Source organism: Otolemur garnettii, unplaced genomic scaffold, assembly GCF_000181295.1.
Source record: "Otolemur garnettii isolate 467f Iridium unplaced genomic scaffold, OtoGar3 scaffold00162, whole genome shotgun sequence".
In the NCBI taxonomy this organism is placed as follows: Eukaryota; Metazoa; Chordata; class Mammalia; order Primates; family Galagidae; genus Otolemur; species Otolemur garnettii.
The window spans coordinates 616,846-630,319 of NW_003852557.1; positions in this window are offsets into that span (position 1 = coordinate 616,846).

Sequence of the window (13,474 nt, forward strand, 5' to 3'; positions counted from 1 at the left end):
GTGTGTGTGTGTGTGTGTGTGTGTGTATGAGACCAGTTATATCAGATTAAGGGCCTGCCCTCCTCCAATGTGACCTCATTTTAACTAATTATATCTGCAGTGATCCCCTTCCTAGCAAGGTCCCGTTTTCTGGTACTGGGGCTTAGCACTTCAACAGATATCTGTTTGGAGAACCCATAACATCACTGTACATGAAATGTTTTTATCCTGATTTTTGTAGATGAGAAAACAGGCTCTGAGAACTTTGTGATTCTCATCGTTCACATAGATGGCAAGTGACAGAGTCAGAATTTAGGGTGTGGTTCCCCTGATTCCAGCACCTGTGTGCTCGCTACCATAGCAGCTCTTGCACTCACAGCCTGTGGACTGGCTTGATTGAAAGCACCTGGGGCGAGGGGTGCTTGTTAGGCACACCTGGGCTGGGGTATCTGTATTTTAAGCGAGGTGCCCAGCTGCCTTGAGGTGTGTTAAGACTGGGCACTCCTGCACTGCCTGCATCTTGGTTCCTGGCTCTGGCTGAACGGCCGCTGACTGTCCAGATGGGAAAGGCTGGTGAGTGGGCAGTAAGACCCAAAGTCTAAACTGGTGTCTCTCAAACTTTATTGTGCACATGAATCATCTGGGGATCTTGTTAAAATGCAGATCCAGATTCAGGAGCACTGGGGTGGGAATCGTGATTCTGCACTTCTAACAAGCTCCCAGGCCGTGCTGGTGTGTGTGCTTTGGGGACCACACGTTGAGTAGGAGGGGTCTAAAAGGCTGTCCTAGAAAAGGCATAGTGGGGGAATGAATCAAGGATGGGTTCTCAATTCTGGCTGTGTGTAAGGACCCCCTGGTGGGTGACTTTTTGACATACCAATGTCCAGGTCCCATCCCTACAAGAATGTTGGGTTTTTTTTTGCAGTTTTTGGCCAGGGCTGGGTTTGAACCCATCACCTCTGGCATGTGGGGCCGGTGCCCTACTCCTTTGAGCTACAGGTGCTGCCCAGAATGTTGGTATTTTTAAAAAGCTCCTTAGGTCCTCCACTGTGTAGCTGAGATGAGGAACTGCTATCCAGGGCAGAGTGAGACTGTCTCAAAACAAAAACAAAAACAAAAAACAAAAAGGACCCACACTTTTAAAGCAAGGTGAAGGACAGCAGGACGCATACGCAGAAGAGGGTGTCAGCTTTTTCCTTGCCCTATACTTCTTCCTGCTGCTTATCTTGAGGCCAAAGTTAGAGCCAAGGAAGGATGTCTGGTCGCAATGGGACAAGGTGCCATTCTCCTGCCCTGCTGTCGCTCACACCAGAGCAATGAGTGCTGAGTTGCAGGCTGAGGGGTGGTGAGTTTTCCCAGAGGCTCTTGAAGTAGCGTGTTGCCACTTTCTAGCTGGAGTTTGGGTTCCCAGTTTCCTCTTTTAAAGTGCCACCTGCCTCACCCACCACCTCTCTGACTCACATCTTCCAGCTCACTTCCTCCACTGCAGCCCCGGGATGGCTTCTCTGATGAGCCCTGACACACCCAAGCAGCTCGCACCGGGGAGAAACACTCCAAGGTGCAGTGTGTGGATTGTGCTTATTTAGCCTCCCTCCCTAACATTGTCCCACTTTTACTGGATTAGACCCCAAAGCTTATGATCTTAATCATCTTGCTGTAAAAAACCTGTAGTAGTTTGCAGTGGTCTTGGGGGACGTTTTAAACCTGTGTTTCAGCTTCCTTATCTAAATGGGGCCAGCACTACAGTGGGCATTGACTGGGATGACTTCTGTAAAGCATCTTCAGGCAGTGCCTGCACACGGCACGTGTGTCTTCAAAGCACCAGCCTGCTGGAAACTGGGTGTCCACTGTCCAGGGCTCAGGACACTGCTTTCCTGACTCTGTTCCTAGAAAAGGATAAAATAGATTTGCAAAGGGGCCTCTGGGTCAACTCAATTCCTCACCGAGATCCATCTATTTCTTTCTAGTCTTGTTCCTTTTCTGAGTTAAATTAAAAAAAAACAAAACTATACTTCTAAAGTAAATGAAATTGTTGTTCAATGAGACAATATCGTGTAGAGGTTAGGAACACGGATGTTGGGGTCTACCCTCTGGCTGTGCCGTTGAGAAGCTGTGCCATCTTGGGTAAACCCTAACTTGTCCGTCTCAGCCTCCTCATTTACAGAACAGGGGTAAAAATAGTACCTGCCTCCTAGGGTTGTTGAGATGGTGCAGATAAAGTGCAGAGGACAGAGCCTGGCACTCTGTATCTATTAATTATTATCACTGCCTGCAAGCCTCGTGGCACCCCTGTATTATAAGGCTTTACAACTTCTCTAATGCCATGACTACCTTGCAAGGGAGTAGGCATTATCTCCATTTCACAGATGAGGAAGTGGAGGCTCAGAGGTTTGGAAACTGGATCAAGATTATGTAACTAGAAGGTTATAGAGGCAAGATTTGAACCTTAGATTTTTAGCTATTAATAGAAAGTCTAAGGTCTGGCTCACCACTGTAGCTCAAATGGCGAAGGTGCCAGCCACATACACCAGAGCTGGCAGGTTCAAATCCAGCCTGGGCCTGCCAAACAACAATGACAACTACCATCAAAAAATAGCCAGGTGTTGTGGCGGGCGCCTGTAGTCCCAGCTACTTGGGAGGCTGAGGAGAGAGAATCGCTTAAGCCCAGGAGTTGGAGGTTGTTGTGAGCTGTGACACCATGGCACTCTACCCAGGGTGAAAGCTTGAGGTTCTGTCTCAAAAAAAAAAAAAAAAAAATCTGAGGTCTTCTCTTAATCTGGGATCTAAGAATACCTAATAGATTACTCATGGGTTTCATTGAGTTTGAGGCCCCTTTGAAATTATTTCAGAATCAGAAGTTTGTGTTATTGGGACAGGGTCCATTGCTTTCTTTAAATACATTGAATGAATCATTGCATTATCTTGAATTTCTTATAAGACAGAAAAATCATTTAATTAACTCCAAATGAATGAAGCTGCCATTGCTGAGATCATCCAAGTAATTGGGCTGTAATGCATCTGAATTCCTAGAATTAATAATTTCCACTCTGTGTACATCACACTAGTTCCTCTAGAGCCAATTTTGGCCTCAGTGGTTCTGGGCAATCTTGGTGAGAAGGGTAGGGTGATTCAGAAAGCCTGAAGTCACTCCGTGGAGGTACACACAGAGTCCTGGGCTTTACTCCCAGCATTGCTTCTAACTACCAGGGCTTTATCTTCCTTGCTTGTAAAATGTGGGATTGCCCAGCTGGTCTCCAAGAATCTCCTGTCTCTGGGTCATTCTGCTTGTCTTTCTTACATGAAGTCAAGATGGAGACCAGAAGTCTCCTTCCTTAAACAAGGGGCAGGCATGTTTTGGGTGGACAGGATAAGAGTGGAAACATTGTCATTCATCTGCTACATCTGGGGATTGAGCTAAGGTGAGCAGGAGCCTCACACATCACTCCTCCTCTTCTTTGCCCATGCTATAGCCAACATTAAGGCCTCTTAAGGCAGGGTGGGAAGAGGCCATGGGGACAGCTCTTAGTTCACCCTGCTGTGCTTCTGAGCAAACAGAGCCCCAGAGAAGGGAAGTGCCTTATGTAGGTCACATGGCTAGTAAGTGGCTGGATAGGGACTTGAAACCAGGTTTCCCGAATCTGAATCCCATGTCTGCTTACAAAGCTAATTAGTGCCCATACATGAAGACACCTAGGGGCTTTCTCAGGTTTAGCCATCTGCCACAAATCTGTGGACTCGTGGAGTGCTGGAACACACTTCTGAGATTACTGTGCTGTGCTTCCCAGGGCCTTGCCACAGACCTGCCTTTCTGTGGGTCATCTGTACCTCCGTGCCTCCACTCACTGAGGAATAAAGGGGAATATCAGCCCCAGGGGATGCGCACCTATCCTGGGCAAGAGGGAATATCCATGCCCTTGTCCCTTGTCATTCTGTCCAAAGATTGGTCATTACTGTGAGCATATTCCTAGCCTGTCAGCCTCTTTTTTTTTCCTACAGGGCTTTGGGATTACCAAGGGGAGTCGGACATTTTAAGCCCTGTTACCACATGGCATATCCCTACGATAATGGAGAAAAGATCCCTAGAAGCTTTCCTTCTCTTCCTGTGACTGTTCTCAGGGCTCCTTTTCCTACTTTCACTAACTCTGGGTCTATTCTTGAAATTCTGAATGAGGAAGCTAGGGGGCTGAAAGCAGGCTGGCCCTGGTGGTCAGCTCTGCATCACTGGGCATCTGACCCACACTCTGGAGTGAAAACAGGTCCAACCACCTGCCTCTGGGTTCTGGGTAGTCAGAGCCAGGGCAGGTCCATGTGCCATGAGGGGCTTGGAGGAGGCCTGCATCGCACACAGTTAATAAGCAGTAGATGAGGGCACCGAGGAGGTGTGTTCTGAGTGATGCCTTTCACAGCTGCAGAAATGGCTCTTGATTTCTTTCATCCTACTTGGTGGCTTTGAAGCCCATGGACAGAGCAATGTACAGGCTCTGATAGACCTTCTATTAGAGGTTTATTTCCTCTAAGGTTTGTCTTCATCAAGCCATTCCACATTTGTTCTGCACAATCAATGAAGTTGTTGAGCAACTAGTAGGTGCCCATGAAAGAGACACGTGTAGTGTCAGTTGTTTTATCTGAACACAAAGGACGGAGAGATTAAGTTTTTCTGAGGGATATCAGAGAAAGAGAGCTTTCCAGGGGTGACTCTTTTGTTTTCCTTTTTGCTGGGTTTTCATGTTTCTCAAGGAATTCTTGACATAAAAAGTAGGAAAGGATTTCCAGGTAAAGGGAACCGATTGAATAGAGGAGTGGGCTTATTCAGAGGAAGCAGTGCAGACTGATGAAAGCCAGGTAGAGTAGGTTCTTATATGTCATGTAAGGGGTCTTAGGCTTTATTCGTTGGTGTTAGGGAGCTGGACGGAAGGTATTGACTGAGAGAGCAACAGAGTGACTCTGCTTTGGGGAAAGGTCAGTCATCTTTGTTAAAAGAAAAACTGTGGACAAAGTAAATTTAACTGAGCAAAGAACAATTCATGAATCAGGCAGGACTCAGAACCAGGGGAGGTTCAGAGATTCAGAGTGTCCCATCCAACAACATGAGCAGCAAGCTTTTATGCGTTGAACATGGAAACAAAGTAGAGAAATCATTGGAACTGATTACAAATAAACATTTGCCTTATTTGGGTGTGGTCTGATCAGTTGGCTGCCTGTGACTGGCTGAAGGTTAGCTGTTTGTGATAGGGTGAAACCTGACTAATTGCTACAAAATACATACTCCTTAGATTTCAGTTTGTTTAGTACTAAGTCAGGTTTCAGTTTGTTGCTTAAGAACTCAAAGTACCAGATAGCTTCGGGCTAATGGCCTCCTGCCTTATTTAATTTGACACTTTGGTGGCTGTGTTGGCAGTAGGTTGTAGAGAAGAAATCAGAGGGAGGGACTCATCTCTGAATCCATCACATTTCCCAGGTGACCTGTGATGATTAATTTTTAATATGACTCTTTGGAAAGAACCAACAAGCTAACCAACAAAACAACCCTCCCACCCACCCATCCACCGCAGTATTATGAGGATTCCAGATGGGCAAGATTTTATTCTATGTGGTGCTTATTAAAAGAAATAAAAATTAAAAAGCAAACCTCTGGAACTCCTTGACTGGACTGAATACAGATTGGGGCCAGATGTGGAAGCTTCCTAACGTTCTTTGGAAGTAACAGGCAAATGGGTTGATTATTGCTTTCCCTCTGCTCTAAGAACTTTGGGATCAGACAGCTTGGATCCTGACCCGGCTGTGCTATTACCAGCTCTGCATCCCTAGGTAAGTTTCTTGGTCTTTCTGAGCCTCAGTTTACCCAAATGCAAAATGGAGGTAAAACTATATAGCCGAGAGGACAAAGTGACGAGTACTTTTCTAAGACTTTTGGGGGGCACTGGGCGGAAGGTCTGCACTGTGGCCCATGTCTGTTGATAGCAAGCAGGAATTTTTCCAGAGTGGCTTCTTAGTGTGGGCATCTCCTGGGAGTGGCTCTCTAGGCACCGACCATTCACTTATTCCTTCAGCACATGTGATTAGGCATCCATGACATGCCAGGTGGGGAGAGAAGAGCTCTGGGACAATACAGTATAAGAGCCATCACCTGTTCCTGGAGCTCATAAATTTGCACCAGCAGCAGGATGTGTTTTCTTTCCTAATTCTGTTTTTCCCTAGTTGGTTATTAGCAATTCTTGTTCCTCCTGAGTGGGAACTGCCTAAGTGGGAACTGTGATGGCCAGGGGCAGCATCCTTGGGGATGACAGGGGGAAACCAGATGGGGATTCAGAGGCAGCCAGGAGACAGGTGGCTAATCACCTGTGGACCTGGGAGGATTTAACTCCTCAGTTCCTAGTCTCTCCAATTATGAATTCTCTATCCCTGTTTTTTTCTTAGTCCACACTTATTTTTAAAAGTAAAAAGTAACATGCATCCTTAAATACCCTTCTCGTAAAAGCAAATCTCAGTATCTGCACACTCCTCCGTCCATCACAGCAATGGCTGACATGTGAAAGTTTATCATGTGCTGGGCACTGTGCTGAGTCTTTACAGAGGAAGTCCTCATAGGAATACTATGAGAAAATGCCACTATTCTCCCTATTTCTAAGGTAAGAAGAGAAGATACACAGAGGTTAAGTAAGTTGTTTGGGATCTTAGTAAGTGGCAGGGCCAACCAGGAACCCTGGGAGCTTGGCGCCAGAGCCCAAGCTCTGAACCACTGTGGGCAATGCTGTTTCTCTGCCTGTGGGGAGCACAGAGAGCGATGTCTACAGTGACTTGCCCCAAGTGCTAATGCTGGATAGTTCAGTGTCTGGCTTTGGGGTGATTTGTGACTTTCTTCCTTTAACTTAATACTTTAAAACAACTTCACTCATGTTTTAATTTTTAAATGATGTGCATGTATAATTTTTATAATGCTGAAAAAAAGCTAGTTGCAGATAAACCTTAAAGAATATATGATTTGAAAAAATGCTAAACAGATAGCAGAGATTGTTTTGGTGGGGAAGGGGCTAAGGCAAAAGAGAGGGCTTTGAAAGGCAGTAGGAAGAAGAGTCTTTGACTTTGACCATCATCTTATGGTGCTCTTGGCAGCTGAAGGTTGGTTGGGTTCTGTTGATGTCTACAGCGCATGCCCTATTGTGGTGTACAGACACTGCCACAAGATGGCAGTCACAGCACAACAATGCACCAGCCTGCAGCTTCTCCCAAGGAACACTGAGAGTCTGTCTCTTAACTGCAGAGCCTGCTTTCCATTGCAGAGAAGGAGGAAGGGGCTTTTAGAGAGGGACTGAAAAGCTGACATACCCTGCTGACTCAAACCCTGGGTAGTCATATTCAGATGCTTCCATTTGCAGTAACCCATAGCTCTTCCCGGAACAGGGCTACCACTGTCCATTTTGTTTTCCGATGAAAGAGACACAGAGACAAAATGACATAGAGGTTTCCGGGCACAGAATGAGTGCCAGAGAGCCTGGAGAATCAGTTATTTATAATCTGTGGGGTTATTTATCCTGTGACTTGTGTAGATTCTTTTTGCACCATAGCAAGACATTGGTGCTGGCCTTTCAGGTGCAGAGGCTGCGAGGGAAGTGCCAGGACAGGCAGTTGGCGAATGTTTCTGGGGCCTTTTCAGGTGAATGTTTGGATATGGCAGGTTCAGTTGGGGCCCAGGTTTGGGGCCAATCCCCAGCAAGGAAGACTATCAAGAACAAGACTGGCCCCTGGTCCCTGTGGTGAAACTGGGACCTGGGAGGGGAACTTGAGTGGGGCCACTGCATTTCTACTATGGGAGATGCCCTATGCAGACAGAACTCAGGTATGGGAAGGGAGGGCAGGAGTCCTGGATCAGTTAACACTAGTTGCTAAAACAGATGAAATTCGAATCTCAGTGGGTTAACAAGCAGCAATTCATTCCCTCCTTATGCAATGTTCAAAATAGCTGCTCCTGACCAGCAAGTGGGCAGCTCTCTTTCAAATGGTGATTCAAGGACCCTGCCTCCTTCTATCTTGTAACTCTTCCATTTTCAACATGTGTCTTCTAAGGACTCTTAGAAGAAGTGGAAAGGACACAGAAGGGCATGCGAGGAGGTGTTATGGGCTGGTCCAGTGGGGGAAGGAAGCATCACTCTACCTCCATTCCATTGGCTAGAAATGAGTCACATGACCACGTCTAACCAGGAAGGAGGTAGGGAAGTATACTCTGCACATGCCCGGGGTGGGGGTGGGGGGATGAGTGGGGAGGTAGGGGGGTGAGGACACAGGTTTTGTGTATAACTAGCCAATTGCTACCCCAACACTAAGTGATTAAATAGACCATAGAGTTTATCCCATATACATAATCAGATCCACATACAAATATTCATACATAAAGATGTTCATTGCTTGGTTATTATCAAAGTAAATGCTTAGAATCAGCTTAAATGTTTAGCCACAAGGGATTAAAGAATTTACAGTCAGTTCACATAAAGGTGTACTATGTGGTCCCCAAAATCGTGTTGTAGAAGAATGTGTTGGCCCCCTGACATCACAGTGCTTTGTTAAGTAGTAATCCTGGGAAGCCTCGGGGTTCATGTGGGTGGAGAATAAATGCAATCAGCATTATCTATTTCCATGTACATATTCTGCCACTTGGAGTCATATGTAAAATATTTATTTTAAATATAACCCTTGAAAATAATCTGCCTATATTTCTAGGAACGTATTTCCTCAAAAGCAAAATATACGATTGAATTATACTGCAGCCTTTGTAGGAGGCTATTTAATTCACTTTTTATCTCCCGGGTTCAATGTCTGACTCCCACCCTGAACCATAGCATCTGAGGGCAGAGACTGTGTCAGGCTTGTTTACTGCTCAACACACAGTGAGGGGCCTCGAGTAGGCATTTGGTAAATATTTATTGACCAAAGTCGAATTGAATGGGATGATGCCAAATGAAAAAAGCCACTGGAGTGAAAAAAGCAAAAAAAAAAAAAAAAAAAAAAAAAAAAACAGAGAGTATGATGCCAAGTATGTAGACAGAAGTTCACATCTGCATGTGAAACCCCGCCAGAGCACGCATCAGCACCATAGGGTTATGTCACGTTTTTAACTTAGGGTTGCCTCTACTTTCCGTTTCTTTTACTCTTTTACGGTGAACCATTTGCATAATCATTTACAGCTATCCTTTGCATAGTCAAGATTAAAAGAAAAAGTCAGTCTTACAAAACACTGCCCTGGGGACCAGAAGTGTGCCTTGGGAAGGTGTCCACAGGGTGAGGAATCCAACACCTCCTGGAGGTGATGGGCAGGGGTGGGGAACTACTTAGTCTGGGAGCTGGGCCAGAGCCAGGCTGGATGTGGGGAGCTGGGGAGCACTTCTGTCCTGAGTCTTCATCCTGAGCTCACCTGGCTTTCTCTCGGAAGTATGAGCCTGGCCCTCCCCTGTGCCAACAGTCATGTGGGGTTGGCCTCTGGGACTAGGTGTGGGGGGGCTATCATGTGGGTTTGGCCTCTGGGAGCAGGTGGGGGGGGCTATCATCACAGGCCGGGGAGTTAGTTCTGTACTTCCCCACTTTCCTGAGGTTGTCAGTAAAACACAGGGCTCAAGTTACATTTGAAATTCAGATAAACACTGAACAATGCTTTATTATAAGTGTGTCCCAAATATTGCACTCTTTATATAATACCCCCTAGCTAAAGGGCCTTGTTTTGGTGGAATGGCCTGCTGTGTAAGAAGTAGGGGAGTCACATGAGCCCCTAGGTAGTTGCTGCCCTGGCGTCCAGTAGCGCCAGCCTCCTGACTCCTTCTGGCCACCCCCTTTCCCTCTTCTCCCGCTCTGCCTCCCTCCTATAGCGTGGCCAGCAGCAGCGTCCCCCCCACAGGCTGCATTGCCCAGTCTCAGGCTCTGTTACCTCAGGAGGGTTTTTCCTGGAGAAACCTCCTCGGGGGCAAATCAGACCCTGAGAACTCCTATAGGTGGCTTTTTAGGGCTAATCCCCTCCTGGGCAGCTCCTTTTCTTATTTTTATTGTTTTTGTGTGTGTGTTGAGTTGCTATCTTCCAGAACTCTCTTTCCCTAGGTCTTCAACAAGGTTACAAGGTTCCCAACTTCTCCCTGAGCTACTTCTTTTTGAAGTTTTCTGGAGATGGCCCATGTTTGTTTAGGGGAGCAGACCTGGATCAACATGCCAAGCATTTCCATTGTCATACATTTCCCAGACATTTGAAAGCATTTGCCCAAGCGGTCTTGTAGTGTGCTGCCACTGAATGGGGCATAGCAAGGGAGCTAGAGAGGACAGAGAGTCTGTGGAGAGGGGCGGGGTGCAGTAAGGGAAAGACGCTTCTAGTCTGACAGGCTGGAGTTGCAGGCGGTCCTCATGGTACCTGAAGCCTTCAAGCTCACAGGGAAGCAGAGACAGCACTAGAATCCATGAAAAGGAAATAAGAACAGAGAACAGGAGAATCTTGTCCGCAGATCAGACAAACAGGGGTTCAGAGCAGAACACTGAGGGTCTGGCCTGATTCCAGCCGATGATGCCTTTGATAGGCAGACTGAACCCTTCTGCTGGAGCTGCCAGGTACTGGGTGTGACTGGGAGTGAAGCTTGCTCTGTCTTGGGCCCCCAGCTCTTAAACTGGTCCACTGAAAACCAAAGAGTTGCTTTGTGTTGGTTGTTGGTTTTGAAGAGTGAGCTTTTGGAGGAAGGCTGTGAACAAATCACCCATGAATGTGGAATTTTCCATTTTTCAAAATGCTAGTTTGAACCAAATTGCAATTTTATATGCCATGGTCACAACACTATACACACAGGCACCCATGTGCATGTAGACACACGCCATCATGCACAGATAGACCTTTCGTAACAGGGGCTGGCAACGTGGCTCAGAATGTCCAGCCTTGTCATAGACAACTCCTATGCCGACACTGTGATGCAAGTTCTCTGGGAGTTTTTCCCCAGAACTTTAAATTGAATAAGTTTGTACAATCTCCTCTGCTTACTCAGCGCCTTCTTCCAGAAAAACTGATTTGTTTCTAATTTCTCCAGAAAAGTCCCTCCAACCTTGGTGGAATGAGCCTCTTGGCCCCCCCAGAGAGCCAGGGAAGAGTCCTGTGAGGGTCAAGTTCTCTTTGCTGTCAAGGTCAAATTGGTTTTGGAAACATCAGCCACACCCTGCATTATTTTGTGTATCACCAGTGTCAACTTATTTATACCTGTCCAGGGGGCACCTAAACCTTCTGGTTGTCAGAAGCCCTCCTGGACTTAGAGCTTTTGAACCATTGTCCCGTGCCTGTGACCTTGGGACCTCCTGAGATGTCCATGATAGGTGAGCAGTAAACAGCGAGAGACTAAATATTCTCAAGAAAGTGGGCTGGATGTGGAAACTGCATTCTGGAAAGTAGAGGAGGGTCAGGGCCCTTGTCTTTTAAAACAGTGTTTCCTTGAGCCTGATTATAGAACAGAAGCCCAGAAACCAGGGTAAGAAGGTGTTCAGCCTCTGAGCATTCATGTGGACAGCAGTCTGTTGAAATGGGGTGATATCTTCTTTCACTGACTCCTGAATTTGCTGGCTGTGTGGCCTTAGGCAACTTGGCCTCTGTGAGCTTCAATTTCCTCATCTATGGAATGGAGAGAAGAATTCCTACCTCATCGGGTGGGAGTGAATATGTGATGAAGAAAGGGAGGTGGAATGTGTTATAAATGGCAAAGCTGTCTGTGAATGTCACGTGTGATGAAGAGTGAGAACTCCCTGACTGAGGGCAGTCGAGGGAGGAGGCAGGCAGTAGACTTTGAGAATCCAGCCATTAGGGAGTGATCCCAGCAGCCTAGGGAGGAAGAACAGGACTGCAATTCTGGGTGGGTGGACAGGAAGGGAGCAGGGTTGCTAGGAAACCAACCTCAGTCCCGCTGAGAGGAAGGGTGCGATGAAGGATGCTAAGTGTACATGATCAATTCAGGCTCTTCTGAGCTGCCAGAGACTGAGTGTTGCCCCTGCACTGCCACTACCATGTGTGGCTTCAGGCTGCTATTCCCTCAGGGCTCTGGAAACACAGACACCCTGGGGATAGCTCCCGACAGACTGTTTTCCAAGGGCACAGAGGTGGTATGTTGTGTCGTGTTTCCCAAACATCATCAACCCTAAAACATGGTAGAAATCGCTCAGGGGTTTGAGTATAAATGTTCAGTAGTCAATCAACATTGAAATTTACAATCGATGTGTAAATTATAGGACAAAGCGCTTCAGTAATCTGTGATCTTCTAATAGATGTGCCTGCAAGGAGGCTCTGTGGCACGTGGTACCTGGTACTTCTCTTGTCCTCCCTGCAATGCAAGAATCTTAAATACAAGTGATAGAACATCACACACACTAGCTTAAAAGAAAAAGAAGATAATATCGTGGCTCATTAACTGGAAATATCACTGAGCAGCTAATTTTGGGCTCTAGGTCTCTCTCCGTCTTTCAAATTCTTGGGTCAGTTATCTCCACATGATGGGCAAGATGGCCACCAGCATCCCACACTGGCATCTTGTGGCTTAGCAATACTAGAGGAAAGACAGGGTCTTTCAGATAGTAATGGTGGAAAAGTTCCTGATTGGCTCAGCTTTGGTCATGTGCCTATTTCAGAGCCAATGATTGTGGCCAGGAGATGGGAGTATTCTGACTCATCTTTTGGAAAGAGTGGGTAGAATCAGCCTCCTGTATCACAGAGAATACATTTCATATTGGAAAGAAGAGTTCTGTTGCTTGATGAAAGGGGGTGGGTGCTGGAGGACAAAAATAAGTACCTTAACGTTACAGCCCCATATACTGGAGGTGGCGGGTTCAAACCCAGACCCGGCCAAAAACTGCAAGAAAAAAAAATACTTCTGGTATTTGGTTGCATATAACATACCAGCTTGAGCCAGCTTCATCGAAAGGAAGGGGATTCTGGACCCACCTGAGTTCTTTTCAGAAGCCACACCCATCAGAGGGTCTGGACTTGCCCAAACTCTTTCTTTCTTTGCTCCATCTTTTTATCTCTCACTTGCTTCTTTCTCTCCTCAGATAGGCTTTCTCTGCTTTTCAGAACACATGGCAGAAAATAGTTACTGGGTTCATGCTCCTTCCATTCTTCCTAGCCCATGCCTTAAATTGCTGGTTATCTCTGGGCAAGGGCCTTCAACTCTTATGGCCTTAGTTTTCTTATCTGTAGAATGAGGTTGTAAGAAAATGTCATCCCTGAGGTCGCTCCTGGAAGAAAAGCCTAGGCTCCTGGGACCCTCTGGCACAGGAGCACGAGTCCGCCAAAGCCTAGTCGTGCTGGCCACTTTCAAGTCTGCTATAAACTGAGGGTGCCTGCCGTTTGGAAAGACCTCTGCAGGGAGAGGGAGTGGGCCTAAAGACCTTTTCCAGATTTTGTGCTTTGCTAATGTAGGTTGAAGTTGCCAGCCCAAGAAGACTTGTGAGTTACAAATAGTTTTCAACACCAAATGCCACTTGAATATTCTATCAAAGA